The 15,696-nt window shown below is 42.4% G+C and overlaps 1 long non-coding RNA gene across 1 annotated transcript in view; it reads right to left on the bottom strand.

Annotated features, from left to right (window-relative positions):
• Positions 1–2,461: 2,461 nt before the first annotated feature.
• The window catches only part of LOC145411182 (uncharacterized), a 29,705-nt gene continuing 16,470 nt past the window's right edge, over positions 2,462–15,696 (bottom strand). Inside the window, exons 2-4 of the long non-coding RNA XR_013899379.1 lie at positions 12,729–12,753; positions 4,278–4,352; positions 2,462–2,489 (exon numbers count right to left, since the gene is read on the bottom strand). This is a non-coding gene — a long non-coding RNA (uncharacterized LOC145411182). The remainder of the gene's footprint in view (positions 2,490–4,277; positions 4,353–12,728; positions 12,754–15,696) is intronic.

The raw sequence follows: 15,696 nt of genomic DNA, 5'->3' as shown, positions 1-15,696 counted from the left end.
AGGAAAGAGAAGGATGGGTGGACAGTATCTACTTAGATTTCAAGAAAGCATTTGACACAGTACCACACCAAAGACTTTTATAGAAACTGTACCATCAAGGAGGAATTCGAGGCAAACTGTATTGTTGGATGCAAGATTTTCTCTTAGAAAGAGAAATGAGAACAGTACTAAGGGGAAATTACTCATCATGGAAAGAAGTGACTAGTGGAGTACCACAGGGCTCAGTGTTGGCACCAATCATGTTTTTAGTCTATATAAATGATACAGACAGTAACTCTGGAAATGAAAGCTATCTAAATATGTTTGCAGATGATGCAAAAATACAAAGGAGAATTACTAACACAGACTCTTGTAAAGAGCTACAAGAAAAATTAAATAAACTTCATGAATGGAGTAATACATGGCAAATGGAATTCAATGTGGACAAGTGTCATGTAATCAAATTTGGTAAAATGTGGAAAAAGACCTGCTTGGGATTATATGTTAGGTAAGAAAGAGAGAAGGACCTAGGTGTGATTATCAATAACAGACTATCTCCGGCAGACCACATCAGTGAGAAGGTACGGAACATGTATACACTGCTTGCAAATATGAGAATAGCATTCACATACATAAATGAAGACATGCTAAGAAAGATAATAACATCATTCATCAGACCAACCCTGGAGTATGCATCAGTAGTCTGGAGTCCTCATCTCATAAAACACATAGACAAGATTGAAAAAGTTCAAAGGGCCGCTACAAGATGGGTACCAAGCTTAAGGGATCTAAGCTACGAAGAAAGACTAAATAAACTGAATCTACCAACACTACAGGAGAGAAGGAAAAGAGGTGACATGATTATGCCATATAAATGCATATCAGGGAAGGAGAAAATAGACATAAATGATTACTTAACGTATGGGGAAGCATCAGCAAGAGGACACTGCAAAAAACTGCATAAGAAGAGAGGTGATAAAGACGTAAGGAAATTTAGTTTCCCGAACAGAGCAATTGATCAGTGGAATGCACTACTGAATGAAATAGTGTGTGCCAAAACAATTCACAAATTTAAGAATATGTACGATAAATATGGTTTAAGACACGGGACAGTACGAGCTGGACTCATTCCTGTAAAGATACAATTAGGTAAGAACAATTAGGTAAGAACACACACACACACACACACACACACACACACACACACACACACACACACACACACACACACACACACACACTAAAAATGCATCCTGATGATGTAACTGTGAGTACTCATTGCACGTCACAATATACTTTACTCCATTTGTTGGAAAGGCACCCTGTTTCTATGTAAATATTTGACCAATTCTGAGCCAAGTTTTGGAGGGTGACTACCTCACCCCCCGGTGGGGCCATGCCTGCTTGTACTGGTACTTAAAGCCACCTGAACTTGGGCACAAGCCTGAATTATTGTTGACAAGAAAATAGACACCATGTAAATTATATAGTAGTCTGATTAAAGTGATTCACCCAGTCAAGACATTTGGAGTTATTTATGACCAGACCAGTAGCAGGAGTGCAGACAAATTTGCCCCTCCCCCCCTCCCCCCACCGGGCCACCGTTCAGTAGGTGAAGGGGGTCCAGGTCCAGGCACCTTGATTACTATGGCACTTGATTTGGGTTTAGACTACCATCCTGACAGGAGAGAAACCAGGCTATTTTGTACTTTATCCTCTATATGTACAGTATATATAAAAAGAAAACTTGTGTTAAAAAATATTATGCCCTCTCGGAGAACTCTCCTTTTATGTAAACAAAAATAAAAGTCTCTACTTTCCATTTTTGACCAACTCAGAAATAAACATGAGAGGGTAACCCCCCCTGGTCGGGCCATCCGTGCACGTACCTGATGAGCCTGACGTGGAGCTACAGTTTTGCACCAACTGCACCCATGTCGCTAAGAACGTCGCGTAGTCTGTGATGTTTCCTGTAGGGGAAATGGATGACTTAAGTACGGAGATATAGTACGCATATCGCAATACTCTTTTCACTTTAACTTGACAGATTTTCGCCATTTTGCAGCTTACTTTACGTAGCTCACTGGCGGAAAGACAATGCCATGGCTCCACGTCCTGTCAATGGCACTTGTTCGTGACTAGCGTCATATTCTTGTGTTAATCTATCGCTTTAACTTAACATTCAAGGTGGAGAAATGGCAGTCTTTTTAGTCCAAATTAGAGTAAGAAGAGTATAAGTGAAAATTATACATATACAAACAGTAATATCATCTTGGCTTACACTGCTGTAAACAATATACCAGACTACCACATTCAGAAAATACCAGTGTAATTCTTAAGTTTACCATACTCACAGTGAGATAATATCCGTGTAACTCTTAAGTTTATCATATTCATAGTGAGATAATATCAGTGTAATTCTCCATAAGTTTTTGTAATTTGTAATGATGTGCCGTCAATCATCAAAATTACTGAATCCTCACCTGCATTAGCCAACGCCTCCGTGACACCTGTAAATGAAAGAGAAATATGTCAGTGGAACTATCGTGATGTTATTAGTCAAGTGTGTGTGTGTGTGTGTGTGTGTGTGTGTGTGTGTGTGTGTGTGTGTGTGTGTGTGTGTTTATCATAAACACACAACTTACTATCTTTGTATATCTATCTATCTATCTATATAGACAAAGATTTTATTTTATATGTTCATGATAAACACACACACACACACACACACACACACACACACACACACACACACACACACACACACACACACACACACACACACACACACACACACACACACACACACTCCTTCCATGACTCAGTTTCAAAAGAAACGAAGGTAAACCTTGTGTGTCCAGAGCCGCCATATAAGCTACAGTGGCTGCCAGTGTGTGGATGTCAGTGTGTGGATGTCAGTGTGTGGATGTCAGTGTGTGGATGTCAGTGTGTGGATGTCAGTGTGTGGATGTCAGTGTGTGGATGTCAGTGTGTGGATGTCAGTGTGTGGATGTCAGTGTGTGGATGTCAGTGTGTGGATGTCAGTGTGTGGATGCCAGTGTGTGGATGCCAGTGTGTGGATGCCAGTGTGTGGATGTCAGTGTGTGGATGTCAGTGTGTGGATGCCAGTGTGTGGATGCCAGTGTGTGGATGTCAGTGTGTGGATGTCAGTGTGTGGATGCCAGTGTGTGGATGCCAGTGTGTGGATGTCAGTGTGTGGATGCCAGTGTGTGGATGCCAGTGTGTGGATGCCAGTGTGTGGATGCCAGTGTGTGGATGTCAGTGTGTGGATGTCAGTGTGTGGATGTCAGTGTGTGGATGTCAGTGTGTGGATGCCAGTGTGTGGATGCCAGTGTGTGGATGTCAGTGTGTGGATGTCAGTGTGTGGATGCCAGTGTGTGGATGCCAGTGTGTGGATGCCAGTGTGTGGATGTCAGTGTGTGGATGCCAGTGTGTGGATGCCAGTGTGTGGATGTCAGTGTGTGGATGTCAGTGTGTGGCTGCCAGTGTGTGGCTGCCAGTGTGTGGATGTCAGTGTGTGGCTGCCAGTGTGTGGATGTCAGTGTGTGGATGCCAGTGTGTGGATGCCAGTGTGTGGATGTCAGTGTGTGGATGCCAGTGTGTGGATGCCAGTGTGTGGATGTCAGTGTGTGGATGCCAGTGTGTGGATGCCAGTGTGTGGATGTCAGTGTGTGGATGTCAGTGTGTGGATGTCAGTGTGTGGATGTCAGTGACCCTCGGGCCTTGGTTGACAGTACTGTACGAATACCACACAGAATTACCTGTAACTGTTGATCTTTTTGTCGTTGCTTAGCCCCGGTTAGTCTGGCTGAGCAGACCCGTCGATGATATGTAAACAACTCTGCCCTCTTGTGGAATACAGCGCCTTGCCAGGGTTAGACCATGGTCCTTCCCCGCAGCCAGGTGCAGGGAAATGTGAGGAGGTTTGGCTCCTGGGTGAACGCTACAACTTCACTCCACCCAGGGTACACTGCAGCAGCACGCGTCGGCTCCTCATCAGTGCTTATTGTTGCTGTTGTTACTATTGTGTGTTGTAAGTAACAGTGACTTCAAACATATGACTGAATGTATAAGAGTTTCACCTGTCTATCTATCGATCTACCTGTCTATCTGTCTACAGACAAACGCCTTGGCTAAGGATTTTCTTCCTGTGTCTATACAAGGGAAGGAAATGTTTAAAAATACGGCCGTTAATCCCGTAAGGTACGGTCACAAAAAAATCGCCTCCATGTCAGCCAGTCCTGTCATTTCAGTCAGTCTGATCTCATCTTACTTACAGGTGTAGTTCAGGCTTCCCGTTGGACGTGGCCCGTGATGATGTCCGTGGTGTCTGTGGCGAAATTCTGGTTGCTCTGTGGGGAAAGGAACCGCCAAAAGGTGAACGAGACTATATCAGAACACGAAGGGAGAAGTAAACAGAAAATGGAGTATATATATCTATCTATCTATATCTCTATCTATCTATATCTATATCTATATCTATATCTATCTATATATATATATTGTCTTTGGTGGTGGATGTGTGTAATTACGACTGGTTGAAGGAAGGACTAGTGATGTGGTGGGGAAAGTTATATGTTGCGAGAACACATGTAATAATAGTAATGAAAATAATTATAATAACAATGATAATAATGATAATCGTAGATTAGATGTAGTAGTAGTAGTAGTAGTTGTAGTTGTAGTAGCAATAATACTAATAATAATAATAATAATAATAATAATAATAATAATAATAATAAAATAATAATAATAAAATAATAATAAAATAATAATAATAAAATAATAATAATAAAATAATAATAATAATAATAATATAATAAAATAATAATAATAATAATAATAATAATAATAATAATAATAATAATAAAATAATAATAATAATAATAATAGTAGTAGTAGTAGTAGTAGTAGTAGTAGTAGTAGTAGTAATTATAATAACAACAGCTAGAAGACTGTAACTGTCAGAGGCAGTTCCTGATCACCTGTGGCAATATTGTTAACCTGACGTGTTTTGTAATAACTACAAAACCGTTGGTCAAACAGCACCAAAACGTTTATAGACCTGGTGCAGGACCAGACAAGCCATGTAGGGCCAAGTGTCTCATCTATGGCTTGGTCTTCCCTGTATGTATGAACAACGGAATATTGTTGACGTGCAGTGCCCGATATATCGCAGTGTCATACGTCAATGTCCTTCAAATTTTTTTATATAAATGTTTGGAAAATAATTTTATCACGGGATTTCCTATAATAGTCTCGGCAAACTGAGGTTGAAGAATCATGATTTTTGGACATTTTTCGACCTGTGACCTTGAAAAGTAGGTCAAGGGCAAAGAAACACGTTTCTTGTATCTATCTATCTATATACCTAAGCTGCTTCCCCCAAGGAAAGGGAGGTAGCCGAGACAGGACGACACACTCCCAATTTACTCATCTGCTCAAACACATTCATTCACATCTTAGCCCCAAAGGGGAGAAGGGACAGATCCTCACCACATCACACCACACGAGGGTCAACTGCGCAGTGCAATCAGTGACATCTGCAACAGGGCCCGACAGCAGAGCTGGTTTACTCCCTGCCACATCATAATGAACCCATCCCCTTACCCGCACCTGACCTGATCAGCTGATCAGACAAAATGAGGGAGAATATCCCCTCAGGGCTGCATCATCATTTATTCATTCACAATTTATCTCTAGTCATTTCTATGACGCACAGCCACTCTTCCTTGCTCAACAGACATCCTTCTCGCATCCAACGCTCTCTTCACACTGTCCATCCATCCTATTTGTTTTTTGTAATAACTCAAAAACCGTTGGTCATGCTGTCACCAACAAGTGTACAGACCTGGTTTAAGACAAGACATAATTTCCGGAGTCAAGATGCGCCTCATTTGAGTTTTGGCTTTTCCTGTATGGAAAAGCAACTGAAAAGTGGGGTGTCCGAAATATCGTAATGCCAGGCATGAATGACCTTCAAACTCTTTCCATTCAAATATTTGGAAAATAATGTTATCAAGAAATTTCCTTCATGTTTATGGATCTGTAATGGTTCTGGAGTAAACTGAGATTGAGAATTCGTGATTTTTGATATTTTTGGACCTGTCACATTGAAAAGTAGGTGAAGGTCACTGAGACTGGGTCAGTGTAATAGGGTCAGGAAGCAGTATATCCTCAATAAGTATGATGAAAACCGGAGGCGTGAAAAGACGGAATAGTAATTATAATGATGATGTTAATAATAATAATAATAATAAATAATAATAACAATAATAATAACAATAATAATAACAATAATAATAATAATAATAATAATATAATTGGAAGCGCGACCCTTTGAACTGGGCAAACTTTGGCTGTCTGGACGTTGCTACTCCTCACCCTGCCCTAGGGTAGGAAACGAGGTCCAGATGATGATGATGATGATGATGATGATGATGACGATGATGATGATGACGATGATGATGATGATGATGACGATGATGACGATGATGACGATGATGATGATGACGATGATGACGATGACGATGACGATGATGATGATGACGACAACGGAGACAAAGATCTCCACCTATGGTAACAGGAGAACATCAGTAATAATAATATAAAAATTAATGAGGGAATCAAAGATCTCCACCAACGATAATAGATGGAGATCAGTATAATCTGTCTATTGCCAGACGCCTTAATCCCGTAATGGGTGGCCACAAACACCTCTACGTCGCCATGTTGACTGCCATTTGGCTGCCCTTCCTCCAACTCACATCCCTCCTCTCAAATATCCTCCTCTTTTCTACTCTGATGGCTCTGTAGCTATTTCTTCTACTGATAAAGCAGATCTCTTCGCACAGACTTTCTCCTTCAATTCCACCTTAGACGATTCCGGTGCTGTTCCTCCATCACTTTCCGCCTCTGACTTCCTCATGGCTGACATTAAAATGTCTTCAGCTGATGTATTTTCTGCCATCACTGGCCTCAGTACTAACAAGGCATATGGGCCGGATGGAGTCCCTCGTGTTGTTCTCAAGAACTGTGCTTCTGTGCTTACACCCTGCCTAGGCAAACTTTTTCGCCTTTGTCTGTCAACTTGTACCTTTCCTTCTTGCTGGAAGTTTGCTCTCATTCAGCCAGTCCCAAAGAAGGGTGACCACTCCCAACCCTCCAACTATCGTCCAATTGCTTTAACGTCCTGTATTTCAAAAGTTTTCGAGTCAATTCTCAATAGGAAAATTTTAAGGCATCTTTCCTATCACAACCTTCTTTCTGATCGTCAGTATAGGTTCCGTCAGGGACGCTCCACTGGCGATCTTCTCACCTACCTTTCAGACTCCTGGTCATCCTTCTTTCGGGACTTTGGCGAAAGCTTTGCCATTGCACTTGACATCTCAAAGGCTTTCGATCGAGTCTGGCATAAATCTTTAATTTCCAAATTGCCCTCTTACGATTTCTATCCTTCTATCTGTGCCTTCCTTTCTATCTGTGCCTTCCTTTCTATCTGTGCCTTCCTTTCTATCTGTGCCTTCCTTTCTGGTCGTTCTATAGCTGCAGTTGTAGACGGCCATCGTTCTTCTCCTAGATCTATCGACAGAGGTGTTCCTCAGGGCTCTGTCCTATCACCAACTTTTTTCCTTTTATTCATCAATGACCTTCTAAGCTGTACATCTAACCCTATCCACTCATATATTGATGACTCCACCCTTCACTTTTTCATTCGGTTCCTGCAACGCCCATCTCAGCAGTTACTTCAACAAACAAGGGATGAGGCTATGGCACACCTAATGTCTGACTTGGCTCGTATCTCTGACTGGGGTAAAAATAATATGGTTGTTTTTAATGCATCTAAGACTCAGTTCTTACACCAATCAACCCGACAAAATCTTCCACAGGTATACCCACTAATGTTTAATAATATTCAGCTTAATCCTACATCATCCTTTAACATGCTTGGGGTTTCATTTACTCGGGACTTATCTTGGAAAGATCATATTACATCTCTTGTAAAATTTGCCTCCAAGAGATTGGGTGTGCTAAGCCGACTTCGTTCTTTCTTTACCCCTGCACAATTGTTGACTCTATACAGGGGTTTTATCCACCCCTGTGTGGAGTACAACTCTCATGTGTGGGGAGGCTCCCCACATACAGCTCTTCTCAATAGGGTGGAGTCAAAAGCTTTTCGTCTCATTAACTCTCCTCCTCTTACTGACTCCCTTCAACCTCTGTCTCTTCACCGCACTGTTGCATCTTTATCTCTTTTCTATCGCTACTTTGATGGTCACTGCTCCTCTGAACTGTCTGCATGCATTCCTCCACCTCTACGACGGGCGCGTAGCACCCGTCTGGCAGCAAACTCTCATCCCTTTTCTGTCCAACTCTCTAATGCAAGAGTTAACCGTTACTCCCAGTCCTTCATTTATGCAACAGGTCAGCTCTGGAACTGTCTCCCTCTGTCTGTACTTCCTGCTTCGTATGATCTCCAGTTTTTCAAACGCAGTGTGTCCAGGCATCTCGAAATGATCGGATCTTGAATTTGGCTCTCTCTTGTATTTTGTTTTTCTCTTGGAGGGAACTGTTATTGCGGGCTCATGGCCTTTGGTTCCTTCTTCCTCTCATTAAAAAAAAAAAAATCTCTCCACTCCATCCCCCCATCTCGTCTTGTGTCCACCTCCCTGACATACTCATCTGGTCAGTCTCTCATTCTCAGTCCTGTCCACATGGCCATCCTCTCCAAATATAGTAGTAGTAGTAGTAGTATTAGTGCTGGTGGTTCTGGTGGTGGTGGTTGTAGTGTTAGTAGTAGTTAGCAGCAGCATCAGTAGTAGTAGTGTTAGTAGTAGTAGTAGAAGTAGTGGTAATAGTAGTAGTAGTAGTAGAAGTAGTGGTAATAGTAGTAGTAGTAGTAGAAGTAGTGGTAATAGTAGTAGTAGTAGTAGAAGTAGTGGTAATAGTAGTAGTAGTAGTAGAAGTAGTGGTAATAGTAGTAGTAGTAGTAGAAGTAGTGGTAATAGTAGTAGTAGTAGTAGTAGTAGCAGCACCACCACCACCACCACCACCAGTAGTAGTAGTAGTAGTAGTAGCAGTAGTGCTGGTGGTTCTGGTGGTGGTGGTTGTAGTATTAGTATTAGTTAGCAGCGGCAGCGGCAACGGCAGCGGCAGCGGCAGCAGCAGCAGCAGTAGTAGTAGTAGTAGTAGTAGTAGTAGCAGCAGCAGCAGTAGAAGTAGTGGCAGTAGTAGTAGTAGCAGCAGTAGAAGTAGTGGCAGTAGTAGTAGTAGTAGTAGTAGCAGCAGTAGAAGTAGTGGCAGTAGTAGTAGTAGTAGTAGTAGTAGTAGTAGTAGTAGTAGTAGTAGTAGTGGTAGTATAGTAGTAGTAGTAGCAGTAGTAGTATAGTAGTAGTAGTAGCAGTAATAGTAATAATAATAATCATAATCTATCTGTCTATTGCCAGACGCCTCAATCCCGTAAGGAGTGGCCACAAACAAATCGCCTTCATGTCACCCGATCCCCCTCCATTTCATTGCCCGTCGACCAGCTCACACCCCCTTCTCTCCTATAGCTCTCCTCTCCATCCCTCCATCTTATCGTTGGCCTTCCCCTCCCTCTTTCCCCCTCCACCTCACTCACGTGCACTCTCCTCATTAGTCTCTCGCTCTCCATCCTCTCCACATGGCCATACCACCTCAATGTATTTCTCTTAACTCTTTCTATTACATCCATTTTCACACCACAACGCTCCTTCACTTCCTCATTTGTCAGTCTGTCTCTCCATGTGACTCCACAGGCTCCTCTTAAATAACTCATTTCCACTGCTCTCACTCTTGACTTGTTGCCTTTCAGCAAGGTTCAAGCTTCACTTCCATACGTTAGAGTTGATATCACAATACGGTCATGGAGTGACATTTTTACTTCTAGGCTCACTTCCCTATTTCATATCACTGCTTTTAAAGAACCAGCAACCTTCCTTCCCTGTTGTACCCTTTCAAGCACTTCACCCTTCAAATTTCCATTCTTACTCATTACACTACCCAAATACTTAAATGCACTCATATTTTCCATTTCCTTATCATCCGACCTTACTGTACAACCAGTGACTTCATTTCTCTCGAAGACCATAACTTCACTCTTCCCTACATTCACCTTTAGATTCCGTTTTTTACACACACTTCCAGACTCGTTCACTAAGCCTTGCAGTTACCCTTCGTCCTCACTTAATACAGTATCATCTGCAAACAGCTGTACAAGGAGTTTCCAAACACTGCCGTGTCTCACTAGGGCCGCTGCAACATCCACTGCCCTACCTTGTATCTCTTTTATAACCCCATCCATATACAGACTGAACAACAGTAATAACAAAAATAATTAACAGGTAGGTGGGGTACCCATCATCCAGTCACTTGATGTAGTGCTGCCTTCAAGGTGACTCCAAACTGAGTGTCAAGCCACATGGCTTCCTGTAATTTAGGATTTTATCATCACTTGATGTAATGCTGCCTACTTCTTCCTTAGCCTTTATCATTCTTTTTCTGTGCCTGCCCTCCTCTCTTCCTATTTCTCCCATCTTTCCTGTCACTTCTTATTGCTTTTCTTTCCTTTACAGGTGGCTTTACATTGAGTGACAAGCCAAATGGTTTCCTGTAAGCCAAGAAACCATTTACAACGCTGAGTGGTTACCATATAACCAGACCATACGTGCTCCCTACGTGTCAACAAATGGGTTGGTGGAGGGTTAGTGCCCCTCCCCGTAAAACAAATAACTTAAAGTCAAATGGCCACCCCTTACGGGATTATGGCGTCTGGCAAGAGAGAGAGAGAGAGAGAGAGAGAGAGAGAGAGAGAGAGTTGCTGCACTGCGAAATGACGCCTGCTGGTATAGTGAGTTAAGGCGCACCGACCGAGGCCAAGATGCCTTTGACATCACCCTTTTTAAAGGAGCTGTATGAGGTGACCCCCCAACACACACACACACACACACACACACACACACACACACCTTGAGAACTACGTTCCACTTACTAGCAAACACTCCTGTGGAATGTCAGGAACTGGTCAGGTGTAGAAGAATTACGTAGTCAGTTTAATCAACACAATTTTTACAAGTTGAAATACATTAATAAAGAAAAGACAATTTTAGGTCAAGTTACACAGCACTTCTTCGTGACTACCGTAGCATCATTTTCCAATGTCAGCCTCTTGTTTGATGTCAACATTCAATATGGAAAGAAAACAATTTTAGGCCAAGTTAGATCGGCAGCAGCAGAGCAATAGTCGTAGGAGTAGTAATAGTAGTAGTAGTGGTAGTAGTAGTAGTAGTAGTAGTAGGAGGAGGAGGAGGAGGAGGAGGAGGGGGAGGAGGAGGAGGGGGAGGAGGAGAAGGAAGAGGAGGAGGGGGAGGAGGAGAAGGAAGAAGAGGAGTAACATTAACAACACTACACTCCATTTCACCGAGTCTCACCATCAGGATGTCCTCAACACCTGCAGCACTGATAAAGGTCCTCAGTTCTGGATATACCCTTTTGTATTGCCTTGTATATTGGTTCTCAAGGTAATAAACAGAGGTTCACCTAGTGCAGCGGATTACAACAACAGGACAGGTGTTGAGGACATCACTGAGGGCGCCAGACCCGGTGAAATGGAGTATAGTAAGAGCAGTAGTAGTAACAGAAAGTAGTATTGCAGTAGTATTAGCAGTAATATGAATAGCAGTTTTGGTTGTGGTAATAGTAGTAGTGCTAGTAGTTGCAGTAGTAGCAGTAGTAGTAGTAGGAGGAGGAGGAGGAGGAGGAGGTGGAGGAGTAGCAGTAGTAGTAGTAGTAGTAGTAGTAGTAGCAGCAGCTAGTTTTAGGATTAGCAGTAGTGGTGGCAGTCAGTAATAGTAGTAGTAGTAGTTGTAGTGGTGGTGGTAGTATTAGTATTACCATTATTATAATTAGTAGTAGTAGTAGTAGTAGTGATAAATGTGGTAGCAATACTGGTATAATAGCGGCGCACGACTCTGAGGTTGTTATTATCGTACCCTGGCAACCTTCCTCTCAACAGTATGTCCGATTTCGTATCACCTTATACACGAATCATATTATTATACACGAATATATTATACACGAATATTTTTAAACACTAACATATTACAAAAGAATCACAAATGTAACATATTTTACAAGAAATCGGCAGCACTGTTGAGCGGTAGGTTGCCAGGGCACGATAATTACACCTTCAGAGTGGCGCTCTGCGACTACAGTAGTAGCAACCCCAGACACATCTGAACGTGAACCCAGTGGACTGAAGTCTCACATCACCCCTCTTCTGCATTGCACCATTCTCCTCTCGGGGGGACAGGGAGAGACAGGAGAGACGATTGTATGGCCGGGCAGTGGAGCCGCCTGGTTATATCGGTGCTACCAAGTGATGGTGTTTCTCTCCGGTACCCAAGTTAGCGTTAAAATACATAGCATAGGGCAGAGGCTGGCCTTGACGCCCCTCCAGACTCTTGCTCGTGTGTTGTGGGTACGCCTCAGTCAGTGCTGTCGGTACCTAACGTGCATCATTTATTCATTTCCTATTCATTTCTGTTCATTTATTCATTTCCTATTCATTTCTATTCATTTATTCATTTCCTATTCATTTACATTCGTTTATTCATTTCCTACTGCTACTGTCACAAACACGCCCACACCAGTCGACTGAGCCGTGCCCGCAACACACAAGGTACCATCACCACTCTCACTCTACTCACCCACGTGGAACCCACCTCGCTCATCCTGGAAGGCAAAATTGAACCAGTCAGTAAATGTTGGTGGTAAGAGGGGGTGTCCATCATCCACTGACTCGATGTAGTGCTGCCTCTCTCTCTCTCTCTCTCTCTCTCTCTCAATTCCTCTACACTGAATAGTATAAAATAAAACATTCTATGCTGGGTGGTAACCATATAACCAAATGACGCTCGTTGGTATAATGGTATAAGGCGCTAGTTGAGTTTGTTTGGGTTCCAGCTGAGGGATGACTGGAGTTACTTACTTGCGCAGTGCCATCGTGTGAAGCTGGTCACCTTTGCTTTAAATATCGCGACCCAGTAGCCTAACCTCGAGCCCCTACGGTCCTGTTTATTTGGGGCAAAATGGAATTGGACGTTGTTGTTATTGTTGTCACTCAGTGTCCACGTTTTCACTACGATCACGTTTTTTATTATACGGCGCTACGTGCTGTACACAGATACACAGACCACACATACCTTGTGGTCCTGGCGAGGCAGTCTGGACCTGCCTCTGTGTTTTACTGATGCAAACCAAGTCGACATTAGAAAGACATAAAGAGAAGACGGGATGTTGTTTACTGACCAAATGGACGCAGGTTTGAATCCTGGCTGGGGCAGGGAACAACTTAAGTATTTGAGTTTCATTAAAAGCAGGCTTTACTAATCTACCATAAGACCCGACCATATGTAAAGACACTCCCACTGATACCAATACACCAGCCCTATGTGAGACAGCCCGAGAAAGTATTCAATATGGACGGTGGGTGTTAGCGCTGAAGTGGTGACATGTGAAGGTATATAGTATGTAGGAGGACTGTTGGGCATTAGGGATCGGGGTGTTAAGCCTATGCGCAGAGTCAGACACGCAAAATAAACAAATCGCTTAGTAACAGTGGTTTGGAACACTACAAAGGCACATAAAATACGACCTCAGACACTAAGAGTAATAATAATAATGGTTTAGGTACAGGAGTGAGAGAAAAGGCAGAAGGCTCTCTCCCCCACCCTCCAAAAAATACACCATACAGAAAGCAACTCAAGAGTCAATGAAATCTTAATGCTTGTATGGTAAAGACAAGGTAATTCATTCAGATCTCCTCTCTTCTGTTTCCCGGAGTGATTTCTCGTGTGTTGTGGAGACGTCTTGGTCAACGTTATCAGTGTTTGTCCTCCAGCATTATATTCATTTCCTACTCCCACTGCAACCCTCAGACCCACACCTGCAGGCTAAGCCATTCCCGGAACACATTTATATGGCATCAAGTGAGTGTCTGGCCTAGCGCTGTTTATGGACCACCCTGTATTGTTGACACTGATAGTAAGATAAAATATTAAGAACAACCAAAGAAAACTATCTATTTATCTATGTATCTACCTGTCTATCAATCTATTCTACCTACCTGTGTACTCATATCTATCTACATATTTTTTACCTACTGTAGATATAATGTTAACCATATAAAATGAACAGAATGCTAATAGCTCGCCAGAATATGCTGTGGGCTAAGTCCAAGATTTTGGCCATGTCTGAACACCCTTGATTAATGTTGATAGCTCAAGCCGTTCATGAGATATAATGGTTCTAAAGGAGGGCGATCAAAACTAGTTGACCTTTGGCAGCCATTTTGGTGACCTTGACTTTGGCTCCGAGTGCCCATTTTCGATCTCGTCCAAGATTATGGCCATATCTTGATACCCTGAAGCCTGAAGGTTTCATGTTAATAGCTCAAGCCTTCATGAGATGCAGTGGGAACACACACACACACACACACACACACACACACACACACACACACACACACACACACACACACACACACACACACACACACACACACACACTGCTCCACTAGCACATGGGTCGGACTTGTATCTCTGAGCTCCGCGCTGGGGATACCTAAACTGTATCCGTTTATGGGTCAAGCTCGTATCAGGCTAATTTCGGGGATGATCCAACATAGTAAAACAAAAAATAATAAAGAAGTATAGCCTACAGTAAGTAAACATCCATGTCAGTGACAAGGAATGTGATGAATTTCCTTATGTCAGCTGGACAACATCAAGGCTAGCAGACAACAAGAATGATACAGACACTGTGAGTAGAGATCTTTTCTTTGTCTTCATATTTTGGAAAGATGCCTTTGGAATGTGTTAAGAAAATAGACAAAGGTAAAAACCAGGATGATGACTTCTACTCAGATCTGGTTGAAAAGGAAACTTACGATAAATTAGTTGAAAAGGTGAAAAGACTAGAAAGGTTTTTTCAAATGGAAATTGAAAAAATCGAGAATGAGCTACACAGAGAGAAGGAAAAAAAATGAGGAATTAATAAAGGAAATAAACAGAAAAGCCAGATCAATATATGAACTGTCACTGAGGTAAATTCACTGAGAACAAGGGCTAATAAAATGGGATGTACAATTGTTAACCATGAGAGAATTATGGATGATTTCAGAAATGATACGGAGAAAATCGGGCAAGCAACAATCTGATAGACCAAAGTAGTAACACTGAAGAGAAAATAACACAGGTAAAGGAAATGGCGAGAAATTACCAAGATGAGGTACAAACTACCTCTGTTGAAATGGTGAAAGTAAAGAATGATTTTGATATAAGGGTAGAAGAAAAAAGCATTAGAAAGGAAGTGAAAGAAATTATAAAGAATAATCCAAAACTAGTCAGGGAAGCTGTAAAGATTAACAAATCCATTGTAATCAGTGGCATAGGTGAAGAAGAAATAAAGAAACAGAATCTCTGTCTATCTATTTATCTATTGCCAGATGCCTTAATCCCGTAAGGGGTGGCCACAAACAAATCGCCTCCATGTCGCCCTGTCCCCCCCTATTTCATTGCCCTGCTTCCAGCTCACATCCCCCTCTCTCATATGCCTCTCCACTCCATCCCTCCACCTCATCCTTGGCCTCCCCCTCCCTCTTCCCCCCTTCACCTC

The sequence above is a fragment of the Coenobita brevimanus genome, chromosome 88 (genome assembly GCF_032717465.1).
Source record: "Coenobita brevimanus isolate Jiangsu-jjx chromosome 88, ASM3271746v2, whole genome shotgun sequence".
Taxonomy (NCBI): domain Eukaryota; kingdom Metazoa; phylum Arthropoda; class Malacostraca; order Decapoda; family Coenobitidae; genus Coenobita; species Coenobita brevimanus.
This window is presented reverse-complemented; position numbering and strand designations above follow the sequence as displayed.